Source organism: Ascaphus truei, chromosome 5 (genome assembly GCF_040206685.1).
Source record: "Ascaphus truei isolate aAscTru1 chromosome 5, aAscTru1.hap1, whole genome shotgun sequence".
Classification (NCBI taxonomy): Eukaryota; Metazoa; Chordata; class Amphibia; order Anura; family Ascaphidae; genus Ascaphus; species Ascaphus truei.
The window spans coordinates 98,784,422-98,799,471 of NC_134487.1; positions in this window are offsets into that span (position 1 = coordinate 98,784,422).

A 15,050-nucleotide genomic window follows, 5' to 3' on the forward strand; every position below is an offset into this window, starting at 1 on the left:
ATAAAAATATTTTACCAGGAAGTAATACATTGAGAGTTACCTCTCGTTTTCAAGTATGTCCTGGGCACAGAGTAAAACAAAATAATACATGGTTACAAATACAAATGAATGCAACAGCGTTATAAAGTAACACCGTTAATAACGTATTTTTTTGTACTATAAACAAACTTTCGGAGCATTAGTGAATAATCGCGATGGTTTGGCGAGAACCTCTGCATGAGTCATGGGGAAAAATATATAAATACAAAAACATGAAGTCCGCAGCACACTCAATAGAAAAAGGATTAATTAATCTCACTAAGTCATCAGGCAATCACCAAAACTCCAGCACATGTAAGGTCTTTTCTCAAGCTCCTCCTTGTGGTCCGAAACGTACGTCGTGCTGGAGTTTTGGTGATTGCCTGATGATTTATTGAGATTAAATAATCCATTTTCTATTGTGTGTGCTGATTTTTGTGTATCTATTAGACTGGCTGGTGTTCCCCGTCTGTTTGCAAGCACCTGGATTTCTGATAAGTATATATTATTCATTCTTTTTTTTTGGGGGGGGGAGGGGGTGTCAAATGGAAATATTACTGTATGCTCATTTGCATGTCTTAGACCCCACCTTTCACCATTATCACCCAGCACACCAGCACTTCCACAGCTTTGAGCAAAGCAGGGTTAAGATGCATAGCCAGCAAACCTACCCTCACACTGCCATTTTGACCTTAATGGGTCTCAACAGTGTGGGGTTGGTTATACTGGCTATGCAAAAATGAAGCAAGGATATGTTTTACCATACTTAGTTAAGTTATGGTGAGTAAAAAAAGTGACAAAAACCCTCCACAGTAAAGCATATAGCAAATGGAAATATTACTGTGTGCTCATTTGCATGTCTTAGACAGGTCTGCAACCCCACCTTTCACCATTATCACACAGCACTTCCACTGCAGCAAGGGATTGAGGGAAATGACATGCAAATAAGCACACAGTGCCACCTTTTGCTTCAAAACCATTAACATGGTTCCCTATAGGCTTAAGCTTGCTGCATGGTCACAGCTTTGAGCACAGCCAGGGTTAAGATGCATAGCCAGTAAACCCACCCACAGACAGCCGTTTCGACCTTAATGGGTCTCATCAGTGTGTATATATATATATAGATATATGAATAAAGAATATTCGGCACTCCTGTAGTGATGCAGTAATGCACTGGTGCTTGTACCATAAAAATAATAGAACATAAGTTACCAATGGTGAAGGTGGTATCAACAGCAATAAATGTATTAGATATACTTGCACATAGAACCAACGTTTCCATCCACACAGGGGGATATCCTCAGGCACCCCCCACCCCCCCTGAGGAAGATCCCACTGTGTGGATAGAAACGTTGGTTCTATGTGCAAGTATATCTAATACATTTATTGCTGTTGATACCTGCTGAGTGCTGTTGTCTTCTTACCACCTTCACCGTTGGTAACATATGTTATGTTCTATATATATATACTAGCTGATATACCCAGCGTCCCGTGATGTACCCCCCTTCACAGCTGGCTGGCACCACGTTCACAACTCCGTTCCCCTTCCCAGCTCCGCCTCCCCCCCCCCTCTTCACAGCTCTGCCCCCCTCCTTCACAGCTGCGCCCCCCCCCCTGACCCCCACATCACTGTTCCCCGCCTTGCACGTCACCTAACTCTTCCCCCCCTTGCACGTCACATCACTGTCACATAACTGTACCCCCCCTTGCACGTCACCTGACTCTCCCCCCTTGCACGTTACATGGCTCTCCCCCCCTTGCACCTCACATGACTCCCCCCCTTGCACCTCACATGATTCCCCCCCCCTTGCACCTCACATGAGTCTCCCCCCCTTGCATGTGACATCACTGTACCCTCCTTTGCACCTCACATTAGTGCCCCCCCCCTTCATATCTCCCCAGCCCCCACCACACAGACTGTCTCCCATACACACACACACAGTGTCCCACACACACACACACACACACACTGGGGAGAGGAAAGGCGGCGCTTGTATCAGGAGGCTCCCAGTGTCCCCCCACGGGCCGCCCCAGGGGATCGCCACTGTCCTGCTCCCCCCCCCTGCTGGCATGTCCCGCAGCGCGCGACCAAGCAGGGTAAAGGGCTCGGTGAGGTGGAAGGGCGCGCTAAGGTGGAAGGTAGCGCCGAGGGGTAACGGTCCTCCCCCCGCGCCCATGTCCCGCAGCGCACGGCCAAGCAGGGTTAAGGGCGCATCAAGGGGGAAGTGCACGCCGAGGGGTAACGGACCGGCCGCCCTAGGGGACAGTCAGCCGCACCGCGGCCGCCATGGGCCTGTCCCCCCCGCTTATCGTGGTTCCGGTGGAGCAGTGTGGCACCACAACGCGCGGGGAGTGTGTGAGGCGGCAGGTCAGGTGGAGGGTGGCAGGGCAGGTTGAGGTGGAGGGCGGCGGTGGCGGGGGTGGATGCTACCTGGAGGCTCAGTCACCGAAGCGCACGCGGTGTGAGGGTGGTGTAACTGTCACGCCCTGCGTAGGCGGGGCAGTGATGTCACACCATCCCCGCAGGCCAATGAGGTGAGAGTGCCACGCAGGCAAATGAGGTGAGGATGCCCCGCAGGCCAATGAGGTGAGGGTGCAGACAGACAAACATTTTTTCACTCTTATAGATATAGATATATATATATATATCTATATATAATTATATTTATGTTACCAGCTAATATCCCATTTATACGGATAGGTGTATTATAGACTTGTTTAGAATTGTTTTGTCTTCACTTACCGTCAATTATTATTTCCACTGCACGGTAGACATGCATAACAATTAGATGTTCATCTTAATATTGATCTTAATTCTTTATTGTTATTTATTTATTGGGTATCACCAATTCCCACACTAAAATGAGGGTTAGAGACAATATCATAATACATTTCTAGGGTTGCCACATTTACGTTTTTATAATATGGGACGCCGAAAACCATTATGAAAGTGTGAAGTCATAATGAGTCATGAACGTTTTGCAGATGATTGGAGCTGAATGGTATCTCCTGCTTGACCACTATATTCTTTGGCTTTTATCATCTCTGCTCTTGGCAGGTGGGGAAAGATGCGCTCTGAATTACCAAGTAGCAGCAGGACAAAAAAACAAAGCCTATAGGGATGGGTATTATGAGATGACCACGCAGCGTCCTAACTTAATTATTTTAATAATTTAGTAAAGTGATATCTATCTAGAGTTGCCAGGTGTCCAGTATTGAACCGGACTGCCCTCTATTTGGATACTCTGTCCAGTAAAAAATGAGAGGTACTGTATACTGGACATGTATGTGCCTGGTATTTTCCTCCCTGGACATAGTGACCTGACGCACCTTTCACCATTGAGTCCAGTATTTTTGGAAGAGCCGCCTGGCAACCCTATATCTATCTGAAAAGGTAACTATTACACTCAAATAGAAATCTATTATGTTTTTTATGACAGTAATTTTAAGTTTAGGCATTTCACGTCAAGGCACTAGAATATGGAACAATTATGCGTCCTGACAGACCTTCCTTGGAGAAGTCAATTAAATAAAGGACAAACATGCATATATATGGGACATCTGGCAACCCTATAAATACAACGTCTAAAATATCACCAAGTTTAAAAATATTAATACAACAGGTATGCAGCTCACCCCACACTAAAACCAATGCTGGGAGTATTTATTGAAGGAAGTGTCTATTTACCTGGCAGCCAGCTCTATAATCTCCTGCCTGTCCCTTATTTAGCTGGCAATGATTTTCTGCCATATTATTAGGACTGCTTAGGGAAGGGTTAGGCAAGCATATTAGTGTTAGCATAAACAAGTCTTTTATTCTGATGACGGATAAATAAAGCTGAACAAGTCCCTAACTTGGGGAAAAAAAGAGAAAAACGCGCAAGGCCCATAGAGTAGTAAAAAAGTCCCTAACTTATCTGCTTGCTGGTTAAAAAAAAAAAAAAAAAGGCTGAACAAGTGCCTTATTTACCCAGCTCGCTAGGTAAATAACATCTACCACATTTAGATGTGCAATAAATGTTTTGAAAAATAAAAATAAACAGTTTTTTGGTCATGTCGCCTTATAATAACTTTTTTTTTTTACATTTTATTACTTCTTTTAGAGATTCAGCCATGTTATATGAGTCCTAAGAGGCAATAAAAGAACCCCACACTGGGTGCTGGAAATATCTAAGAGCACTTTGCTCCTCTGATTCGCATACAAAAACAATGTAATTGTGGTACTCGGTTTGGTTTCACAGGAATCTTTGTTGTCAGTCAGGTTACAGGGGCTGCAACGCTGCTCTAGAATAAGGTTTTTATAATGGCATTTCCCAAAGGATAATGCAATCATAAGATAAAAACAGAGACTTGTTAAAATAAATCCCTTTTTTCTTAAAAATAAAAAAACCCTGTAGATCTTTAAATAACAAAACAGTGATACTTTGTACTCAGTAGTATTAATCTCTCACCTCTCAAAGGTGGCACAGATGCCGTTATTTTTGTTTTTTAATTATAAACATTGGCCTTATTAATACAATAGCAGGACTGTTCCTTTGCACTTGTGATAAAGTCATAATCTCGCAGCAGAATAAGCAACGAAGCAGTGGTGATTAAATAACAATATTTGTAAACTGATTAAAGTGCTTAGCTCACAACAAAAACTGGCATTAACAAGTGGCAATCATTAGCCAAACAGGATCATAAAAAGGATTTATACTGCAGGAACCGACAACACACGAGGCATTAAATAAGCAAGGGAAGGAAACGTATGACTTTTTGCCTGTGTTTGTCAAGCACAATTTACTAATGGTACCCACATAAAATGACACTGCACTTAACCCTTTTCTATATGCAAATGTAATCCAATAGGTTTGGTTCATACAGATTTAAATACCAGTCTTCCTTCTCAAAATGTTAATGAGCCCCTATTAAAAGCAGCACACCTTCAACTCACTTCATGACCAAGTTTGCACAGGTTGAGTTAAAATTACAGGCTTTATATACATATGGGACTCAAGTTACAAAAATGTAAGGGCAATGTAGTTAAAATAGAGTTACATGCTTGACTTTTCATCTCTGCCTGGACCAAAGTGGTGGCACACGGAATCCATTTGTTATTCTTGTTGGATTTTGAGGAGCACTTCCTTAGAATAGATGTTACCTAGCTTCATTGTTCTCTATTTAAAAGATGAGTTCGGATATACTGTGCCAATTTTGCCATTGAATATGTTACCCACCTCCTAAAGCATTGTTTCCCAACTCCAGTTCTCGGAGCCCCAACAGGTCAGGTCTTAAGGATATCCCTGCCCCAGCACAGGTGGGTCAATCAGCAGCTCAGTCATTTTGACTGAGCTACCTGTGCTGGACCAGGGATATCCTTAAGACCTGACCTGTTGGGGTTTCCTGAGGACTGGAGTTGGGAAACACTGTCCTAAAGGGTTACCAGAGGGTTGGAATGTATTGGGCCTCACCATGGGTTGCTACGGGATCATGATGTCATGGAGAGTATATAGAGGAGGGGAAGGTTCAAGAAGGGAGGTTCCCGGAGGATAAGAGAAGAGGAGTCTTGGGAAGAGTAGATAGGGATGATCTTAAAGTAATAGCACAGACTAGGCCCCCCCTGTTTTATTATATTGTAGATGGGGACAGTGCCCCATTAAGTTAAGATCCCACAAGAAGGTTAATGGAGTCCTAAATATCCAAGAGATAGGAAAACGGCATACCACAGAGGGCCTCAGGAAAGAGGGCTCCCGGGTGTCGGCGGATCAGCTCTAACTGCGGATCTGCATTAATATTTCTCATCAGTCTGTATGGATGTTGCAGTTCCCAAACAGGCCAAAGGTACTGGGTCACTTGAAAAGAACCAGCCAGGACTCCCGTATGTATGGGCCTAGTGTAACTGGGATAATACCAATGATGATCCCGAAGCAACAAACGGGGGCCGTGTCCCACACATAATTAGAGCAACTAAGTCACACACCTCCATTTGAGTGTTAAGAATGGGCACTAATGGAAGCACTTTATTGATGTATGCCGGCTATGTAAAACACAGTACAACATTGTCAATAAGTGTAAGAGTGGTCCCTGTGCCTGGGGACACGAATAAAAGACCGTTGTACTACAAATGTTCCTGGCATCCATTATTATACACCCTTTCTTCCACATCACCCAGCCGGACAGGGAGGGTTACAAATATAATTTACATAGTTATATACAGGATGCCCTGGATCTCATATTTATATGAACTGTAATGGGACACAAACACTTAAGGCCATTTAAAAGCATCAATTTGTCTTGAGTAAAACACATACAGCAAATGGGACATATACCCAACCAAGTGGGTCAACAATTAGTGTGGTATTTACCATACCTCCTTGCATACAATATTTGTTTATTAACAACAAGATAACAGAGTTCTGTATGGATTTGTGCTGCTTTTTCTATATATAGAATATTGTATAACAAAGAGCACTATTTTATTGTATTGCTCTCGCCTGCCTCATTAGGTTTTTCCCCCTCTCTTCCCTACATGTGCAGCCCTTATTTCTCTCGGGGGCCTTTTCTTCTTGTCTGGGTGTTGAGCTTTTGAGATTTATTCTGCAGGGTTTTGCTCTGGATACATTTTCTAGAAGAGGTTTGCAGAGCAGCTGTGAATTAAGCTTACTTCTGATCTGAAGAAAAACTGTACTGAATCATTATCATAGTATGCCCTAAATTGAAATAACACAATGAAATATGCAGCCCTTATATAAACAATATTGTACAATGAATGTTATTATGCAAACCTAAAAGAGAAAGATTCAGCACCCACAAGGGTGCCCATAGTCCAAAACTGTATATTTATTAGACACCATACGGGAAAGGAAAGGTACCTTGTGTACATGATAAATCAATTCAGAAAAGTTATGTTGTTTTACATTGTGACATGTCTAATTCTTGACTGGGATGTTTACTGTACTTGAAGGTGATATATTTTAACTAATAGGATTTCAACATAGGTTGTAATACTTTTTAGTACAGCTCTGTACTGCTAAAAGGCGTCACAACCTACATCGAAACAGCTTTTCTCCAGGACCAATATGATTGCGGGAACTTTGAAGTACTTATAGGGGTTATAATAGCAATGGATTAACCGTGGTAGCTTTAACGGTAAATTCAAATTACAATGCATTATGGAGGCCCAAGTATAGGCCCATGCACAATAAGGTACTGTGGTTAGTTTAATATATAACATTCGCCTACCCTTGGTCACATCAATGTTGAAGAGGATTTGAATAACATAGGTTGTAATATGTAGGGTTGCCAGGTGTCCAGTATAGAACCAGACTGTCCTGAATTTGGTCACACTGTCCAGTAAAATATTAGATGTAATACTGGACATGTATGTCGATACCGGTATTACCTCTCTGGACATAGTGACCTGACCGTCATGGGGTGCCGTGGGATTTCCCTGAGCAGGGAGAGAGCAGAGCTGTTGCTAGGGGCTCGGCAGCTTCCTCCATCCTAATTGTCTGCTACTGGCTAATGCAGCCAATCAGGAGGAGGTGTCAGGAGCCTGGGGGTGGGGCCAAGGAGAGGATGAAACAACATGAAGTGGAGAGAGGTGTGTGTCTCCAGTGCATCGCACCTTTCACCATTGTGTCCAGTATTTTTGGGAGAAGCCACCCGGAAACCCTAGTAAAATGTCAGGCCCTGAGAGATCTGTACCATGCGCTCCAGCACTCACAATCAGCAGCTCCAGCTGTGTGCTAAATCCGCTTCTGTCCGCTTCACTACTTCTGTGTACTTCTGAGTTCTACAGGCTTAAGTGACTTGTCTGCAACATTAAAAAACAAACTTATTGGTGTTCTAAAGGTTTAAAGGGCAAACAAGTGATATGAAGTTTTGAATAAAAAAATAAATGTTCATAGTTTCTCCTTTTCTTGATAGCAGTGTGTACCAGTAGTACCCTCTGTACTTTTTTAAGTCCATGCACAACGCTCTAAGTATGGAAAAGCGGCACTTGTACACAGCCGCAGCTTTCCCCGGAGGAGGTCTCTGAAAATCAGCGTCAAGACCACGGGGCAATATAATTCTTCAACTTTTCAGCGAATCTTTTCTGTATAAAGAAGGTACTCATACTTTCTTACTGCCGATATATATCGGATTACAGGAGTTTAGAAAGCGTGCTCACTGAAATGAAGATCCTGTTGCAAGTGAACGAGGTTGAGATGTAACGGTACACTACAATTTTTTTTTTAGGGCTAGAGTGCAAAATTGTATGTAAAAAATATGTGTAGTAGGAAAGAAGAAATGTGGAGCACAGCATGCAGGGAAAAACGGGGATATGGCACACCCAAAAATGATGTAAAAACAATTTTAATTAAGGGTACACAACGGAGACATCCAAAAAGTGGGGTAAAAGAAAATGATGCGTTTCGGGCACAAAAAGCCCTTTGTCAAAGAGTATATCCCTTCAAGGTATTCACCTCAGCTTTATACAGGCAAAAATACGGAAGATTACCGAAACCGGAAGTGACGTCGCGGGCCCACTATGCGCGTCTCGCGAGACAAGGACAACCAAGGCTATAGTGCTGGCGAGACCCTCTGAGTGATTGGTTTTATCACTTTGCACATTGTAGTTTAATTTGTGTTGGTTGAGAATAATACGGCACTATTAATATTAATTAATTTTCTATGTCTACACATGTACACATACTGTATCAGGTCAATAATTGACAATCCACAGAGTGTTTTCACCTTTTTATTCAGTATACATGTTTTGTGAGCTTTGGACAGCCTTTGCTTTTTATTTATTGATTAGCCATTAAAAGGAGGCGTAAAAAAGCCGCAACGCATTTTGTGCTCAGACGGAGCTTTGTCAAGGAGTAAATGACATGCATGATAGCAAACAATACATACCGGTCAAACTGAAAATCCCTAAACGATCAGAGACTCGTTCACATGGCACAGCATAGATCTGTGTCACATCCGGAAATGGTAGCGGTAGAAACAGCTTAATCCATGCAGTCAGTACAGAAAAATATAACGGCATCACCTAGGTAACCATGTAAACAAATAATTATACACATGTGTCACAGGGACTTATCCCTGTTGAAGAAATTGCCTCTAAATCAAGCAGGGAGCTGTTTAAGTGAGCCAGGCAATTGACCAGACTCCACCTGCCTAATGAGAGCTCTGTGAAAGAGTGTCATGTGAGACAGGAAAGAGATTCCTGGAGCGGGTAGGGCCTCGGTGGCTGGAGCAGTGGAAAGCAGGCAAGACTTGTCAGGGTCGCAGGCAGATGGCAGAAAGCGTGTTCGGGGGCACAGGCAGAGGTTTGAGGCAAGCGACAAACATCGGGGTCACAGGCAGAGGCCGGAGGTAGGTGGAGTGGTCGGGGTCACTGGCAGAGGCAGGTGGCAGATACAGGATTGGAACTCAGGAACAGCACTGGGACTAGGGGACAAGACTGGGACTTGCTAGCAGGAAACAGACTGGGGCAAGCTAGTTCAATAGCAAAGGCCTTTAATAATGTTACCAGAACTATAAGGAACAGGTCAGGTCAGATCAGATCAGGTCATGGCAGAAACAGGAGTCAGGATCACAAAACAAAGGCCAGGAGATAGAGGAAACAGGAAATTATTGTAAGGTTTCCGGTCCTGGGTCTGGCTGGAACTCACCTTTACTTGGCTATAGAATTTCCAGGCAAATCTCTCCCTGAACTGAGCAATCAGGATAAGCTGTTTCTGAACTCACACTCCAGTTGCATTGTGGCTGCCTTCTGTGCAGCTCTGCCGCTATTGGCTGTCTGAGCTATTTTGGGTCAGCCCTTTCACCAGGAAGGGGCTGAGCATAATTCTTGATTTCCTTAAAGACTTTCTTTTGTAACCTGTGCTTGTCACAAGCATCTCTGCATGGTCTGTGTGCACTATACCCTGCTTCCAAGGGCCTTCATTGCTTCCAGTACCTACCCAGCTTCAGTAAGCCGCTCCTGTGCTGAAGCGCCTGCGCTGGATCTCCTGCGCTAAAGCTTCCCTGTTCCAGTGGTCTGTCTGCAGTATATCCTGCTTCCAGAGGCCTTCGGTGGACAGACAAAAGAACTGGAGAGAGAGAGATTTAGGAAACTATGTCAGGGCTATTCCTGACATTGCTCCCTCCTCCCCAGGGAGGTGCTCTGGATGACCCTCCAGGCTCTTTAGGGAAACGTTGATGGAAGGCCAACTTAATGTGTACATCAGGTGCTGATGGGAAATCCGAGAGAGGTGCATTTATCCTCACAGGAGTGTAAGCATCAGCATCAGTAACATCAGGCATTGCAGGGAATTTCATGAGGGGTCCATCTAACGTCATTACAGGAGCATAAGCTTCAGGATCAGGTGTATCCGGCGTTGCAGGGAACTTCACGGGGGGTGCTTCTAACGCTATCGCTGGGACATGGACATCAGGAACAGGTACATCAGACGTTGCAGGGAACTTCAAGAGTTACGTTTAACTTCATAGCAGGGGCATGGGCATCAGGAATGGGTACATCCACCTTTTCACACGAGTCAGCATAAGCATCAGGTGCATTAGGCGTTGCAGGGATCTTCCTGAGGGGTGCGTTTAACATCACAGCAGGGCAATGGGCATCAGGAACAGATACATCAGGCTCTTCACATGAGTCAGTGGGGCAATTATTGTCCTTAACCCCGCAGAAGACTTCTCGCTCAAAAGCATCTTCCACTGGGTCGACAGCAAATTGTTCTAGGCATTGTGCTGTTATCTCTTCCTTGTTGCTGGCATAACCATTTGTGTCTGGCTCAGTATTAAAGATCTCCAGCAGCTCAATCATGGTGGAGTTCTCACCAGCTCCCACTGAATCCCGTCAGATCTTTCGTTAATGTTGCAGTAATTTATTCCGACGGAAAAAACGCTGAATAACCATTTGATAGGTCCATTTTCTTGATCAGACCTGGGGCAGGCAACTTTACACACACACATTCGACCCGACGAGCTTGTGTAGATGACATGCTGAGACAACTGGTCTAAAAAGAAGCTAAAGTATGTCACTATTTAAATCCCTGAGCAGAATAAAGCTGACACACATTGCTTTAACATTTTCAGTCCCTGAAGGGAACAGAGCCGACAGATACAATTTTTAACCTTACATACCCTCCTTTTGTTCTGGAAGAACAATCCAATTGACCAGGCCCATTTATTCTTCTGCACACCACTCAGGAGAGGAAAAACTCCAAGGGAGAAACCTCCAAGAGACCATGTGAATGCAGAAACCTATCTCTTTTAGGTATCTCGTTTGGTGATCAGAGATGAACATATGGGTGGTTTGCGAGTACCAAAAGTATTGGTATTTCTCGCTCTCATTGTGGGAGACATATACATAACTGTAGATCTCGAAGCAGAAACAGCTTTCTTTGGCAAAAATAGAGCTGATTACACTTTTAGTCATTTGGATTAATACATACACACAGAGTAATAAACCTGCAATTATCATAATACCGTAAAGAATTTTAATTCCCAATGCACCTAGCCAATTTCCAAGACCAAAAGGTCCAATCAAACCCTTTTGGTTCCTCTCACATTCTAGATTGAATTTCTGCTAGAGTGTCCATATCATGGTGTATGCTTTTTGATTGGTTGTCAATATAAGCACAACATTCTTTACCCACTAATTTACAAACTCCTCCTTGTGCTGCCAGCAGATAATCTAATGCCATACAATTTTGCAATACTGTTTGTAATAGGACATGTGCAGAGGTACGCAATGGAGACTGTTTTAAGGTGAAATTAAAATAAGGCTTTATTGCGCCTGTTGTTTTAAACACAGCAAACATGTAAATCAGCAAACAAAATCCGCTCCACTCTGGAGTATATATACACTTGTAGTCCAGCTCTCTTTAAGTGTGTGGTTATGATTCACCAGCCCAAATCATAGGGACATTCATATATATATCTAACGACATAGACAACAGTCTTATAAGAAAAGTCTTATCTGTTTCTTGTAGGGAAAGGCTTCTTTGTTCTCCTGGTGTCCACCCTTTGTGCGATATGGCAATGTCAGGATCCAGGTTTAGAAGTACTTTCCCATGTGTCTTGCTGGCAGCGTGCAGTCTCTTTTGGCAGGCTCAAGACGTCTGTTCCTATGGTCAGTCCCACAATTTGTGAGACTCAGGAAATCTCACTTCCTGTCTCAAAGGCAGGCTTTTCTAACAAACCTAATCAGCCAGGTGGTGTTGGTTAATTGACTACCAGCAGTTAACCACCACACTTCTGGATTAGAGGCACATTTCCTGAACAGGGATAAATCCCCTGTTACACTGTTGCTCTAATTTGTTGCTATTTGCTACTGAGCCTTAAAATAGCGTCTTTAGTATCGTTAAAAACGGCATCTATATTGACTACTAAAAAATCTCATTTTGCATATAAATCATACATTCCTAAAAAGACCTCCCGCAACTCTCTTAACCGAGCTACTTTTAATGATTAATACCTTTCGATTTCGTATTCTTTGCTTAGGTGGGGTGGACATTATTTGAAAAGCGGGTAAATTCTATTTCTGAGAATAAGTGGGGGTTGGTGGGGGTTAATATTTCCTAGGAGCGACTGCACAACACATACATCTTACATACTACATTTACTCAGAATATCGGAACAGACAAAACGGCTGCCATGGTCAAAATGGATGACTTGTGATCCTTTCCTTGTGGTTGACACACGCCCTTGGGTGACCTCCCCACCTTCCTCATATCCAATCTTCTCAGCCCCCTCTTATCCTTTAGAGACAGTCTATTTAAAGAATAGTTAACCATATCATAGTCCTGCCGAACCAAAAAAATAGTCCCATAGTGCATATCTTGATTCCTTTCTGGCCATTGTATCGGCCCAGTTGATTCCTTCTTCGGTCTCTTCTTCTGGGGGACTGCTGACATCTTCATCACCAAAAAGTGGCATAGCTTCGGTGGGGAGGTGCAACAAACTTCTGGGCCAAAGTTTTGCTGTTCATAACACATACATAGAGAGTAATGAGTAGGACAGACACACATACAAAAACTTTCACTAGCTTCACTCCCAGCTAAATAATCTAACCACCAAGTCCCAATAAATCCCATCTCTCATCTCTACCTTTAATCACTGGAACCACTTTCCCCACATAACATAACCTTGTCTAGTTGCAGGATAATACTTTATCTATCCTTTTATCACAGAGTCAATATTTTCCCTAAGGCAAACTCGTATTTCTACTCCCTTCGTAACCAATTTCTTATACATATAGTTCATCTATATCTTATAACATATTGTCCTTTTCCCAAGGGGTTAAATATAACTCTCGTGTTCCTGGGGTGCAACCTAGTGGGTATGGATAGTACATTGGGTTCCATTGCACATAAGATATGGGCTTTGTTTACCAGGATTCCATTATATAACAAAAAGGTGTGCATATATGCTATACACAGGACAATAAAACAAAATAAATATTATTAAACAAAATATTCCTGTTACTACCCTATCGTCTTCATGTGGACACCAGTTATATGAACCTAATAGAATAAACATTGTAATTAAAATAATAAAACCTGTAAAAAAAATATTAAAAAGTTCAAAGTTCATATATTGAGGTCCGGATTTCTGCCGATTAACTTTTCTCCTTCTTTGGTTAGTGCCGGGTTTTATTACGACCCAAAACACCAACTGAAAATAACTGTGTCTTTAGGCCTTCTCTTCTGTGTTGAGGTTTAATTTGAAGCGACTGTGGGTGCACTTGTGTAACATGGATCCAGGAAAAATACTCTGACGGGATAGAATCTGGAATGGACTTCTCCATTTTAGATGAAAAGCGTTTTTGCGTAGAATATGCTTGAGACAGTCACCTTTATCTTCATCTAATTGGAAGGACTGCACCTGGACATGAGACACTAACATGAGTGTTAGTACGACGCAAAGATCGCGTCAAGGGGCAACTTGGAGCCAATTTTTGTCCTATGTTTGGTGCTTTGGTGAATATGATTTTTGGATTAATGGGTAACATGTCAACCAGTTCTTTGTCCTTTCTTAAAATGGGCCAATGTTTGCAATATTTGCGTCGTACTAATACTAATTGTAAGGGATATTACATTTGCAACACCTGCACAGCCTGTAGATACAGTTCAAAAAGTACTTATTGTTCTTCTATAATTACATCCAGAACTTACTGCATTAAACAACACATTACTTGCAATAGTACCAACGTTATATATCTCCTTGAATGTCCTTGTGGTCTGCAGTATGTGGGTATGACCACGAGGTCTATCAAACGTCGACTATATGAACACATCTAAAATATCAAAAAAGGTTTGATTACACACAGCGTGTCTAGTCATTTTCTTCAAGTGCACGGAAAAGATCCTACAGGTCTTAAATGTATGGCCATAGAAGCCCTCACGCCTCATTGGCGTGGAGGAAATATTACAGGCCTTCTGGGGAGGCGAGAATCCTTCTGGATTTACGAGCTTCGTACATTAACGCCTTTAGGTCTCAATATTGAGTTTGATCTCAAATCCTTCTTGGTGGGCAAGTAGAGGCACCTCTACTTTGGTTTTCCACATCCATACACACTATTGCTGATTGCACATTGCACTATACGAAATACAACACAAATTATTTTTTTAACACACAATTATTTATTATTTATTAGTTAGATCATTACATTCATCACTATTTACATCCACACTTATTAGGTTTATTGTTCACTATTCACATAACTAGTCACACTATATATTTAGTCATTATCAATTGTTTTTATATTTGCACATTATGGAATCATTCACATTTTAGTCCTATATACATCATACATACACTCGCCCACCTGTTCCCTATAGGACAGAAGAAACCCCCATCGATTATTAAGTCACAGTCTATTTCAATTATTTACTGAATTACTATCACACCCGAGGAACACACATCAAAGGGCTCAGCCCTCTGCATCGTGAAAGCCGGCAAGACTATTAACACATTGAGTACTTTTGCCCTCAATGGGCTCAGCCCTTTGAGAAAGTCACCCAGCGGTGACGAAACGCGTCAGGGACTCTGATAGA